This window comes from Pteropus vampyrus, unplaced genomic scaffold, assembly GCF_000151845.1.
Source record: "Pteropus vampyrus isolate Shadow unplaced genomic scaffold, Pvam_2.0 Scaffold58, whole genome shotgun sequence".
Classification (NCBI taxonomy): domain Eukaryota; kingdom Metazoa; phylum Chordata; class Mammalia; order Chiroptera; family Pteropodidae; genus Pteropus; species Pteropus vampyrus.
In genome coordinates this window covers 10,338,970-10,351,485 of record NW_011888839.1, presented here as the reverse complement: position 1 = coordinate 10,351,485, position 12,516 = coordinate 10,338,970, and the positions used below count along the sequence as shown (strand labels likewise).

The following is a 12,516-nucleotide window of genomic DNA, read 5'->3' as shown; positions in this document are numbered from 1 at the left end:
GGATAAAATGGTTTAGCAACAAGTACCATTTATGCAAAATCAAAGAGTAAAATGTGAATGACTTGATGTTTTGGTGATGGCTCTTTTCTATTTAAGTTATGGAAGTCCAAATCAAACTGTAGCTATGTGACACAGAAGTGTGTGCCTCCAAGAATAATTCTCATCCTTCTCTCTCTGTATTTCGCTTCTCTCAACTCTCTCATTGCTGATTTTCTCTGAAAAGCTGCTTCATTCTTTCAGACTGTCAATCTGTAAATATGAACTCAGCTTTCTGTTAGCTTTATCATAAGAGACTGACTCTGATTTAAATGTAAAATCTGGGAAGGTGGGAAGGAAGGAAGGAAGGGAGGAAGGAAGGGAGGAAGGGAGGGAGGGAGGGAGGGAGGGAGGGAAAGAGGGAAAGAAAGAAGGGAGGGAAGGAAGTAAGGAAGGAAGGAAGGAAGGGAAGGAGGACAGGCAAACTGATAGGCATAAATCTGACAAAATCTGTGTAGAATTTGTATGCCAAATTATACAAGATGGAAAAACTTGAAGAAGACCTAAATAATTGAAAAAAATATACTGTGTCCATGGATTTGAACACTCAGTGTTGTTAAGATGCCATTTTTCCTTAAATTAATTAATCCTAGTCAAAATCCCAGCAACCATGTATGTAGACAATGATAAGCTGATTTTAAAATTGTACAAAAAGACAGAAAGCAGAGTACCTCTTTTGAGAAGGAGGAACAAAGTTGAAGAAGCCATACTACCTGATTATAATACTTAATATAAAGTTACAGTAATCAAAACAGTATGATTTTGCATAAGAATATACAATAAATAAATAAAATACAGTTCAAAAATGGACCCACATAAATATACTTGTTTGATTTTCAGCAGAGCTCAGTCTTCTTCAACAAGTGGTGTTAGAATAATTGGACACCATATGCAAAAAAAAGAAAAGAAACTCAAACCACACCTCACACGTTATATACAGATTAGCTCAAAAAAATGGATCATAGACTTAAAGGTAAAATGTAAATTTATAAAATAGTAGAGGAAAGTATAGAAAAACTTTTGTAATTCTGGGTCTGGTAAATATATATTAGATGCAATATCAAAAGCATAATGTATAAAATAACAAATTGGATTTCATTAAAATGAAAAACTTCTGTATGAAAGAGAATATGAATAAGATAAAAAGATAAGCCACAGACAGAGAAAATATTTGCAAATCATATATCTCACAATGGACTTGAATGCAGATTATATAAAGAACATTCAACACTGAATAATAAGAAAGCAAACCAATTTTTATAAATGAGCAAAATATTTGAATAGACCTCTCACCGAAACAGATATACTGATGTCAAACATGCAGTGGAAAAGACACTCATCTTCATTAGTTATTAGAGAAATGCAGATTAAAACCACAATGAGATACCACTGCTCACCTATTAAATTGGCATACAACAGTCTGACAATACCAAGCACTAGTAAAGCTGTCCCAAAGTTAAGTTTCAGATATGTTCTTTATTTATTAGGTAGTCAACTTTTCTCACTCTCAGTTTCCACATTTGTAAAATGTTGCTTCTAATACCTGTCCTGTATATGTTATTGGGCTGTTGTGAGAAACAAAGCAAAACATTTTGTAAAATACTAATTTACTAATGTAAGCTATTGCTATAGTAAAGTTTTAGTGAAGTTAATAGGAAAGATTCAAAACTACTGAAAACAGAATAACCCATATATATGAGGTATATTTATATTATTTATCACACAACACTCTTAAAAAGATATAACTATAAAATGTATCATTATCAATTAAACATGACAATGATATTAGTGAGCATAGAATTGGCTCAGAATATCAAGAAATATTACTAACTAAATTGATGATATAAATATGAATTTTGCATGTATAAATTTTTTCTGTGATATTTAAGGAAAGCTGATATCAATTATTTCAATGTTTGCCTCAAATGGTCTCAATTTTAAAAAACATATTCATTATATAAATATATTTGTCTTTGCTTCTGTATCTGATTATTCGCTATAAAGCAGACAGATAATACATTGAGCTGTACTGTTCTGCAAAGAAAAAATAAAAAAAATAAAATAACGACTCCCAATCCAAAGAAAAAATTAAAATGTCAACAGTCCCTTGGTGACAGTTTTAAATGAGTCTTTAAAAGAAGCTTATTTTGGAAAGCCTTCTGGTCACCCCCAATTACTATGGTTGCCTTGGTTGTGACAGCTGGTGTATAATCTTTGATTACACTGTCATTAAAATGTCTTTTATACCTTTTTTAATGCCATCAACACACCATTTGCTTTTCAAATCACACCCTAAAGAGGGTGGATCATGGGTATTGAGGTATCTATGAAGTTTCTAAGCCTTTTTCACACTTTTAGGAGCTGGTAAATGCAGACACAATATGGGAATCTGATGCTACTCCAGCTCTGATATACTAAATTTATCCTAGATTTTTTTTAAACACTTACTCATTTTTAATCTTTTTCTCCTCTCTTTTTTGACAGAAAAAGTATTAATTTTATTAGAGTTCATCAGTGTACCTCATTGAGAATAGTTATAATGGGGTCATGATGACAAAGGTGCAGCCACCAAGCACATCAATTACAGCTTTACTAGGGGAAAAACATAATTGTTTCATAGCCTTAGACCACTTATTTAACCCAATCAGCCAGCTTGAAAATTTGCATCAATGAAGTAGAAGGGCATGCAGATTCATCTCTTTCGTGTGGATGGGAAACTTAATGAGGAATCAGAAGGTCTTTTTTTTTTTTATTTTCCTAATCGTGGTTTAAAAAGTAAATGCTGATAACTTTTCTGAGTCCCAGTTTCTTTGAAAGTAAAATGAAAATGATAACTTGTTTTTACTTCTTGGAGTTATTCCAGTCATTAAAAAATATAAATCTTGACAACATATTGCCCTCTGGAAAGCTCTATAATGTAATACATCATTGGTGATGGTACCTCCACAGATAAATTCATCAGAACAAGTGTTTAGCTCCTAGTGGGTCAATAACCTGAGTACTGCAAAAGAAGGACTGGCCAGAACAGCTGAGGCAGTTCTGTGTCCACTTGTGTCTTCAAATACACAGCCAAGCAGCAATTAACATATCAAATATTTATTATAAAATTTTAAAGGATTATTTTAGTCAGTTTTCATTGGAGAAAACTTTTTTATAGTTTGAAAAATTAGGATAAAATCATAAGAAATTTCTGTTAGCCAAATATTTTCAGTAAGAGATCTTCAGATGCTTAAAAAACACTGAAATGCTAATAGAAATGGGGATAAGAAGTTGCTTCAAGATTTAATTCAAGAAGCGTGAAAGAAATATATCTGAAACAACATAGGACAAAGTTTCTTGCATTTTCATCTTTTTAATTATGATTTGCTTTTCGCTGTGTATACACTCATTATCTAATGCTGATTAAAATGTTTGTATGGCAGTATCTTGGAATAATGCAAACCAAACAAACTTAAAAGTAATGTAATATATTCAGTTAGGAGATAAAAAGTTTAAAGGTATCAAGTTCATATGAGCAACAGGAGTTCTTTAATCGGGAAAAGGCTAGTAATCTCAGTTTTAAACCTTAAAACTATTGTCCTTGAAGTATGTTACACTTAAATTACTTGACGTGAACCATCTAGTTGCTGTATTTCTTAGTTTAAGCTCGGAGTTAGTTGACATTTCTAGACTCCATTTTGAGTATGAGAAGCTTTCCAATCATCAAGTGCTTATTGCTTTTAAGGTATATCCTTGTCAATATCTCTCCTATTTCACACTATATTTCCTCCATACCTCATCACAGAGCACTCATCCAGTTCCAGTGATTTACTGCTGGTGAATTTCTAAAGTTGCATCATGAATTCCTCCATAGAGACTTCACTCTATTAAATCCACACTGATTTTCCATAAAAAGTGCATTTAAAACTGGGATTTTTTTCCACTGTTATATATAGTAAAGCCTCATGTAAACTATTCAAGTTTTGAACTAGTTCCCTTTTTACATATTAGATATATAGAGGGCCTGTATCAATGTAGCCTTTGTTTAAAAATATACTCATTCTGAGATAGTTTATTTAACTATATTCCAACACATGAAACATATGAATTGTTCATATTAAAAGGTTATGACTTTTTGGGGACAGTGTGTTTAGAATTTAGGGAAAAAATAAGAATTCTAGAAATCCTGTCTTCTGTTACTAATTTAATTCAAAATTTGTAAAAGACTCTGAAGTAGTATTATAGTCAATATTTTTAAAATGTAAATTATAATGTCTTTCTAGGAGCTGTATCTCATTAGTAGAATAATTTAAATATATGCATAACTACTAATCAATATCAGAGAAATGACTAAGTAGAGACATTGAGAGTTCCAGTATGAATTTGGGATGATAACACTCCACTGACATTTTCTTGGTTTCTAAAAAAGAGTTTCCTCAAATTCTGTGGGGGCTAATTGTTAAAAAGTAAACATTATAGAACAGTGGCCAATTTTTAGCTAAGTTTACTAGCGCTTTGAACGGTACTATGTTATTCATTATTGATTGAGGCTGAGATAATTGTTACTTAAGGAATGGATATAGTATAAGCATTAGAATGAGAGTGTAAATAAGTTTCTGACTGACCAAAGCAGTGTTTGGAAAACCAGCCAATTCTCAAGATTTCCTGAACGTCTATCTACTATCTGTTATAGCATCTAAAGGTCTGGATGTGATGACAAGAACCCAGTTCATGTAGGCAAAGGAATAATGGTCCTTTCTCCTCGAGTTTGTGAAGCCTTGACCATTGTTCATATATGTAGACTTGTGGGTTACATGTCAGGGGGCACATGATAAGGCACCACATATTGAATGTATCATGAAGGAAAATGAGGTAATGACATAAATAATATAAAAATGTGTAAGGAAGGAAGAATGAGGGAAAAAATCCTGACTCTATGTGAAGCTGAATCTTTGGGAATAGCACAATCTCCATCTCCAGCATGGATTTATCAACTCATGCCCACAGTTAATGGATTGTAATAACTGAATGAGTCTCTCCAATGGATGAGTGAGTGTGTGCATTTTCTTTTGGAATCAACAGATACCCAAAATGGTATTATGAGTCTTCCACTTGTTATATTGTTTCTTTTATCTATATCAATGTAATTCTCTTAAAACTTTTCTCAGCAATTATCTAATCCGGAAAGATAATGTTATGCTAAATATCATTTATCTCTGCTACTAATACACTTTCAATTATATCACCTACTATGTTCCATTGACTAACTTCTCACAGGTTTAATATTTTGGTGACAAATATAAACAAATACTTATCTGCTTAGCATAGTCAGGCAATTGTATCTCATTAGCTCACCATTACTTCTTGGTGTCCATTTCTTTCCACTATCCAGGCATGGAGATATCTAAGGCCTTCTACCACCCTTTGACTATTCTTCCATGTTCTTGATTCACAACAGTGAGAAAGAACTGATTTTACCTGAACTTTAAATTACCAATAATGAAAGTTAATACGTTACCACTGCTCATAATTATTTGCATTTAAACATCTGTTTAATTAGGTCTCTTTATAAAGGGCATTGAATCTCTAAAATGTAAATTATAATTAACTCACAGGTAGATTTGAAAAGAATATCCTTATAAGTAGAGTATAATCCTTGGTTCATTCCTAATAAAATTGTTTATCAGAATACCTTTCACTTCATTTGTATATAGTCTTAGCCCTCAATAAATATGATTGTTTGTTTTGAAAACACATTTCTCCCAGAATCAACTCAGTACTTGTCTTGAACATCAGCTGTGTTCTAGATCCTATCAAGAGATATTTGACTACCAGTCTTTTTCTTTACAATAGCCATGCAGTATTTTGCTCAATGTTTTTAATCACGTTATTCAAAACTGCTGGACTACTTTCCTAATCTAAACTATCTGATTCATTGATAAGAAATTGAGGAATCAAGTTGAACATGTAGGAAATAATGAGACCTAGGACTAAATAAGGAGGAAATATTTTACCATTTAAGTATATTTCTGTAAAGCCTTTGATTATGACAGAATTCTTAATAACATTCCCAAGTCCTCAAATGTTATAAATGTATATCCACTTTGGTCTTGACATTATTTTTTAACACCTACAGCACCTGGTCTTCCTAGGTGGTCTCCTATCCAAGTACTAACCAGGCCTGGCCTTGCTTAGCTTTCGAGATCAGATGAGATCGGGCTTGTTCAGGGTAGCATGGCTGTAAGCTTTGGTCTTTACATTTTTGACTGCTTTTTTACTGTTAACTCATTAATATATTGCTTCTATCAATGTTACTTTTTGAAATTCTTTCACACCAAGTTAACAATTATCTTCTAGGTCTTGTTTTAGTATATTCTATATAATCATGTTTTCTCTGGAGATCTTGACTCTCCATTTACTCCCTGCTTACTAAAAGCTTTCCTTTTTGTTTCTGTAATAGCTCCTGGTATCACAGTCACCTCTCAGCTTCTCTTTAGACTTTTTTATCCATGCAATCCTATAAATGTTAGTGTGCCTCAGTTGTGTTGCTCCAACCTTCTCTCACTTCACACACATTCTTTTAACAATCTAATTCCTACTTAAGAATTTACTGTTGAGCTGCATGCTGATGACTATTGCAAATGTCCTTATGAACTCAGACCCACAGATCCAGCTGTTGACTACACATTGCCACCTAGATACAAACAGGCATCTCAATCCCAATATGCCTAAATTAGAACCCATCAATTTTTTTAATTGTTGCATCAATCTCTTTGTTAAAATAAATTTCTCTTAAGGAATGAATAATTTAATGCTTTTTAGTTCTCCATTGTATTAAGAGCCAAGGATAGGAAAATTATGTTTTAAGAATGAAATGTATTTTGTCACCCCTCAGTGTTTTATATTCTCTGTCCTCTACCCTTTAAGTGGCTCCTTAATTACATAAATTTCATATCATAGTGCAAATGTGTATGTTTAAATATGTATGTGTGTATATGTATATATGGATACAAATATATCTATCTATGACAGTTAGTATTGTATATATATATATATATATATTAACAACATTAAGATATATATGTGTGTGTATATATAATATATATAATATATATATGTAATATATATATATGAGATAGGTAAATTGATAGATTGATACTCATTCAGTTTGCTGAATATCCCTGAGATTATGGTTGATAGCACACAGCTGAGAAGAAAGTTATTAAATTCTCATATCCTATGTTCTAAGACAGGGGTCCTCAATCCCTAGGCTGCAAACCAGTACCGGTCCATGTTCTGTTAGAAACTGGACTGCACAGCAGGAGGTGAGCGGCTTAGGAGTAAGCAAAGCTTCATCTGTATTTGTAGCCATTCCCCTGCACTAGCATCACCGCCTCAGATCCACCTCAGATCATCAGGCATTAGCTCCTCATAGGAGCACTGATCCTTCAGGCCAAAAAGTTGGGGACCACTGGTCTAAGAGGGCTCAGATCTTTGTGTGAGAAACCATGGCTGCTTCTGTATTCCAAGAGAAACCCAAGTGGTATCTGCTACTTTTATCACAGGAGACATTAGAGAAAGTGACAGTTCTGAGAAGAACATTCTAGACACCTAGGTATAGTGTCTAATTTCTCTTGGGAAAGTTTGATGTGGACATCAGAATAAAGGGACTAGTCTCTGGTCCTGGCCAGCAAGTGTACAGGAATAGCCCATACTTAGGGCTTCAATGTACCAAAATTTATTTTGCCTACTGTTGAGAAGATAGTTTCCATCTTTCCAGCTCAGAGAAGTTGAAAATAGAACTGGACATAAAGTAAGCGGCATAGTTGGTGTCATAGTTGTGCTAATAGAATGATCAAATGGACAAGGCCACATGAATTGTTCATAGGACTAAATGAGATATAGCTTAGCCTGTGGAGGTCTCTCATGAGAAAGGACTGCTGACAATGTTTAAGCATGCCTACAAGAAACACCCTCACTTCATTCTACTCCGTAACCTCATCTACATACTCATTCTGTGCCATCAGGATGAGTTAGATGAATCGATTAGCTAATAAATAATTCAAAATAAGATATTTCAACATGATTTCCACCAATAAAATTTCCTATTATCTGAGGAATTTAAGTGACTGTGGTGAGGAGAAGGAGGGAAATGGACTGATTCTTTTTTCAACATTGATTATGTGGCAAGCAGTACACTCAACACCCTACATGTAAAACATTGCTTAATCTTTAAACAACCTTATGAAACAATAATACTGTTAAATTTATTAGATGAGAAGTAGATCAATGAACTGATTCGTCCAAGATCACACAAAGTATTTGCAGAGTGTGAAACAAACTTACGGCTGCCCTCCTCCTGAGCTGAAATGCTTTTTGTTACGACATGCCTTAGCATCTCATCTCATCAGGGGACCATTTTATTCATTGTATTTTAAGTTTTCTTCTCCACTCATTTATTTAATGATTGCTTTTAAGACCTATTCTCACCACATCTGTGTATCGTTAGATTAGAAATGCATATATTTACATAATGTATAAACTTGATCATGTTTTACATTAAATATCTAGATGTACATATTATTAGATCTGTTTAATTATTTTATTATAGTTGATGACATTTTTAATAAGAGCTAAACATGCCATATAGTATTCAATGTACTTGATAAGCATTAACTCATTTAATCATCACCTATGAAGCAGAAACTATTTCTACTCTATTTTAAATATTGGACATAGAGAAGTAATTTTGCCAAATTACCTTATTTAGTAAGTGAGGAAGGGAAGATTTAGACCTAAGTGGTCAGGTTCCAGAAGAGCACACTTAAGCACTTCAAATTATTATTGTTTCTATAGTTCTTCTGAGATAATTGTATAAATTACACAATAATTATATGAATTGCATGAATATTATACAATATACACAAAAATAGAAATTAAAAATAATGAAAAGCAAATATAAACATATCTTTGGTTCTTTTTCTAAACTAGAATGGATAATTTTATGCATCTTAGTTTAGAAAATACTGGTTTATTTTCTAGAAATTTGATCTCATCTTGACTTTTAACAATAGTGATGCTACCCTTAGATATATTTTGAGGAGAGGATTTTATTATTTTACAAAACAAGCAAGAGAGAGATAGAAAATTTATTCTCTCAAAAGGTTTTGTTGACTAGACCCTGAAGATCATCTTTGGAATAAGAAAGAAGAGAACATATGGAAATTAGTAGTAAACTATCAAAAGAACAATATTACAGAAGCAGTAAGAAGAGTTTACAAACCATCTGTGAATTTATCAAATATGTCTATATAATAAACATGCTTCATGGGAGATCAGCTTGGTTTGCAGGAGTGGTTTTATCTTCATTGTCTGACTAATTGGAAAAGGTATCCTTACCTTCTGAAGAAATGCTTTACTATCATGCGTAGAAACTTAAAAAAGAAAAAGCACTAATTAAATATTTATGTTAAATACATAATTCTTTGCATTATAGAAACAGAAAAGATTGTTTCATTTAGTTTAGAGAAATTCATACTCATATAGGAATTTTTGTATAATAAACTACTAGATTTCTGATATTTGTCCAGTTTTAGCTTTTGGCAAATATATGAATTTTAGCTTCATTGCACATTTTCCTACAAGTTTACCCAGCCACAAGTAGACAGGTAATTCGTATGTCTCAGCTGGGGGTGTTTTGGAGCATGTTTCATGCATGATTTCAGAGAGAGAAGCAAATGAGATAATCAGGAGAAATCTCAGGAGCTAACTCTTCCTAGGCAGAAGCTCCATTTAAAAAGCATAAAATTATAATAAAAATTAAAAATGCACAACATGCATACAAGCGATGTTTGTTGTTAGAGAAAAAGAAACCTAATTTAATCAATCTTTTCTATAAGAATTCTATTTTTTATTGCAAAATGACAGTGCATCATTTTGGGGATGGAAGTTAGCTAGTAGGCAAATGTCAACATGGAATTGCCCATTTAAATCATCGACTTCAGTCATAATATCCTTCATCCTGAAAATATTTTTAAGTGAACTCACTTATAAACACAAGGATGACTATTCAATTCCAAATGCTTTGACTCAATATATTTAAAATATTTAAAATGAACTATTTGAAGCTTGGGAACATGTCGTATTTCTCTGTTCTTAGAAAAATCACTTTAATAATAGCTTGCTTTGTTTATAATTATATTACATTTTCTAAAACAAGTGTTATACCATGGAGAGGCCTTCCTGTATAATTTATGCATTTTCTATAATTTTTAAAATGAACTTGGAATTTAAGCCTACCACATTTTCACATAGACCTAAATCCACAAGGCTTAACATTAGATTATATTTTCTCTGGAAGGTCTCAGAAGTTATCTCTTAGAAGAAAGAGACATACTAAGAAAAACATTATTTAAAAAAAAAAAAAGGATGTTTTAAATTTAATATATATTATGATAAGTAGTGAATCTAGTTTTGTAAGAAACCACAGAATTTACCCTATCAATTAAATATGTCCCCATGCTAACCGTTCCTATAATCAAACTGAACTAGATATATACATTCTCTAGATAAATGCCATAATTTATCAGTGGCAAATTCTAAAGCCAAGATCCAAAAACATACGCATTTTTCCATATTTTGAATTATGAGTTACAATAATTCTATTTAGTTCAGAAAGATAAACTCTAGAAATTATCCAACCATACAAACTGTTTATTTCACCCAGTTATTGATAACATACAAATAAGAAAATATGAATTAGAACTTGATCTGATCTTAGGTCCATATGGCAGCTAAATACAGCATTTTGTCTAAAAGATTTTATTCAGAATTCTCAGGGATTAAGTATTATACTTCCAAAATATAAAAACAACCCCATAATGGAAATATACACACACACACACACACACACACACACACACACACACACACACACACACAATGTATAATGTATATGTATTATATATGTATGTATATTTAATTCATGATATAAATAGTCTTTAGGAGCTACTCTATAGAAGATTATAAGAAGAAAATATTTTCAAGGATTGGGTCCTCTTTCCCAAAGAAGGCACATTCTTTTTGACTCTGTGTTCTATATATTATTTTGCAAATGCTATTTGTATACTGAAACATTCACAATTGAAAAGTCCTAATTGGCTTATTTTAGGGAGTATATTACCAATTCTCACAGCTGTGGGATTATACTAGTAGTGTCTTAGGTAATACAAAAGCCTACCTTCCTGCATGCCTTGTATTTCAAAATGTCTTACATATCTTATAATTTATTTTTCTTAGAGAAATTTAATGCATTATTAATATAAAATCTAACAAATTATAAGCTTTATTTGGATTACAGGTGCTTATTACATATCTAGTAAGTGTTAGACAATATTTAAAAGCACTGGATTCGTTTAGGCATGACATGTTGTCTCCTTAAATAACCTTTAGATATACCTAGCTCAATAGCCTTTGGTTACAAATGAACATTGGTTTATTCTCAAGACCATAGCCATTCTTGCTCAGTGAGTATTCTGTACTTTGGAGCTACAGAGAAAACCTGTCCTCTATTTAAACAGATTTTTTTTTTTAATTATGCTCAAATTTTACTTAGCTTTGGCTTTCAAATGCCTTAGTCTTGTTTTAATCTAGTTACTTGGATTTTATGTATACCAGTTTTACCTCTAAACTCTACCTCAGTGGAATTACATTTAGAGCAAAGCATGTTTGTAATAAGACTGCTCATATTTCACTTTTGTTAGATCTTCTTTCAGAAAATGTCACTTACCATTTTCATATTTTTTATTCTTTCTTCTCTCAGTCTGGAAGAAAGCATATAGAAAGATACTGTTGAACAGAGCTTCTATTAAATCACCCAACCAGCTTGCCAGCACCATTTTTGAGGCCTGAAGTTGTGTAATCTTTGGAAAGAAGTACCACACTAGACAATGGGAGCAGTCTTCTCCCTAATTCATACTCCTTAAGTCATCCCCACCACAGGATCTCAGTGTAACACCATCAGAGAGTTTAAGGGTTTCTTGGGGCATCCAGTTTACTCCACAGGCAAAGACAGTGGAGTGTGGTAGGGGTTCACAGAACACCCTGAAGGGTCTCAATCAGAATATGGGACGCCTTGTTCATACAATGTTTTCTACTCTGGCAGATCCATGACATCCAAAAGAAACAGAAAATTTTGAGAAAGGCACACAAGAATGTAGGAGCCAGCTGAAGCCAGGGGCCTTGAATAGAGGCATAGCTTACTATTTTGAAGAATTATACACCCATAGAAGGCTCTCTCTCTCTTTTATAATCAAGATCTTTAACAACTTTCTTTTATATATAACATAGTTGAGTGGTTAAATCACAAGTATATAGTTCTCTAACTTTTCTCTTTTATCATTGTAATGAACACCAAACAGCTCTTATTTTAACTCAAATTTTAGTTCTGAACTTCAGGTCAAAGTGGTTTTTCCCTGAAAATATTTAAATATAATGCAAACT

The 12,516-nt window shown here is 32.5% G+C and overlaps 1 pseudogene; it reads right to left on the bottom strand.

Moving 5' to 3' along the window:
- Nucleotides 1-6,142: 6,142 nt before the first annotated feature.
- LOC111740138 lies at nt 6,143-6,261 on the bottom strand (annotated as a pseudogene).
- Between the last annotated feature and the right edge of the window lie 6,255 nt (nt 6,262-12,516).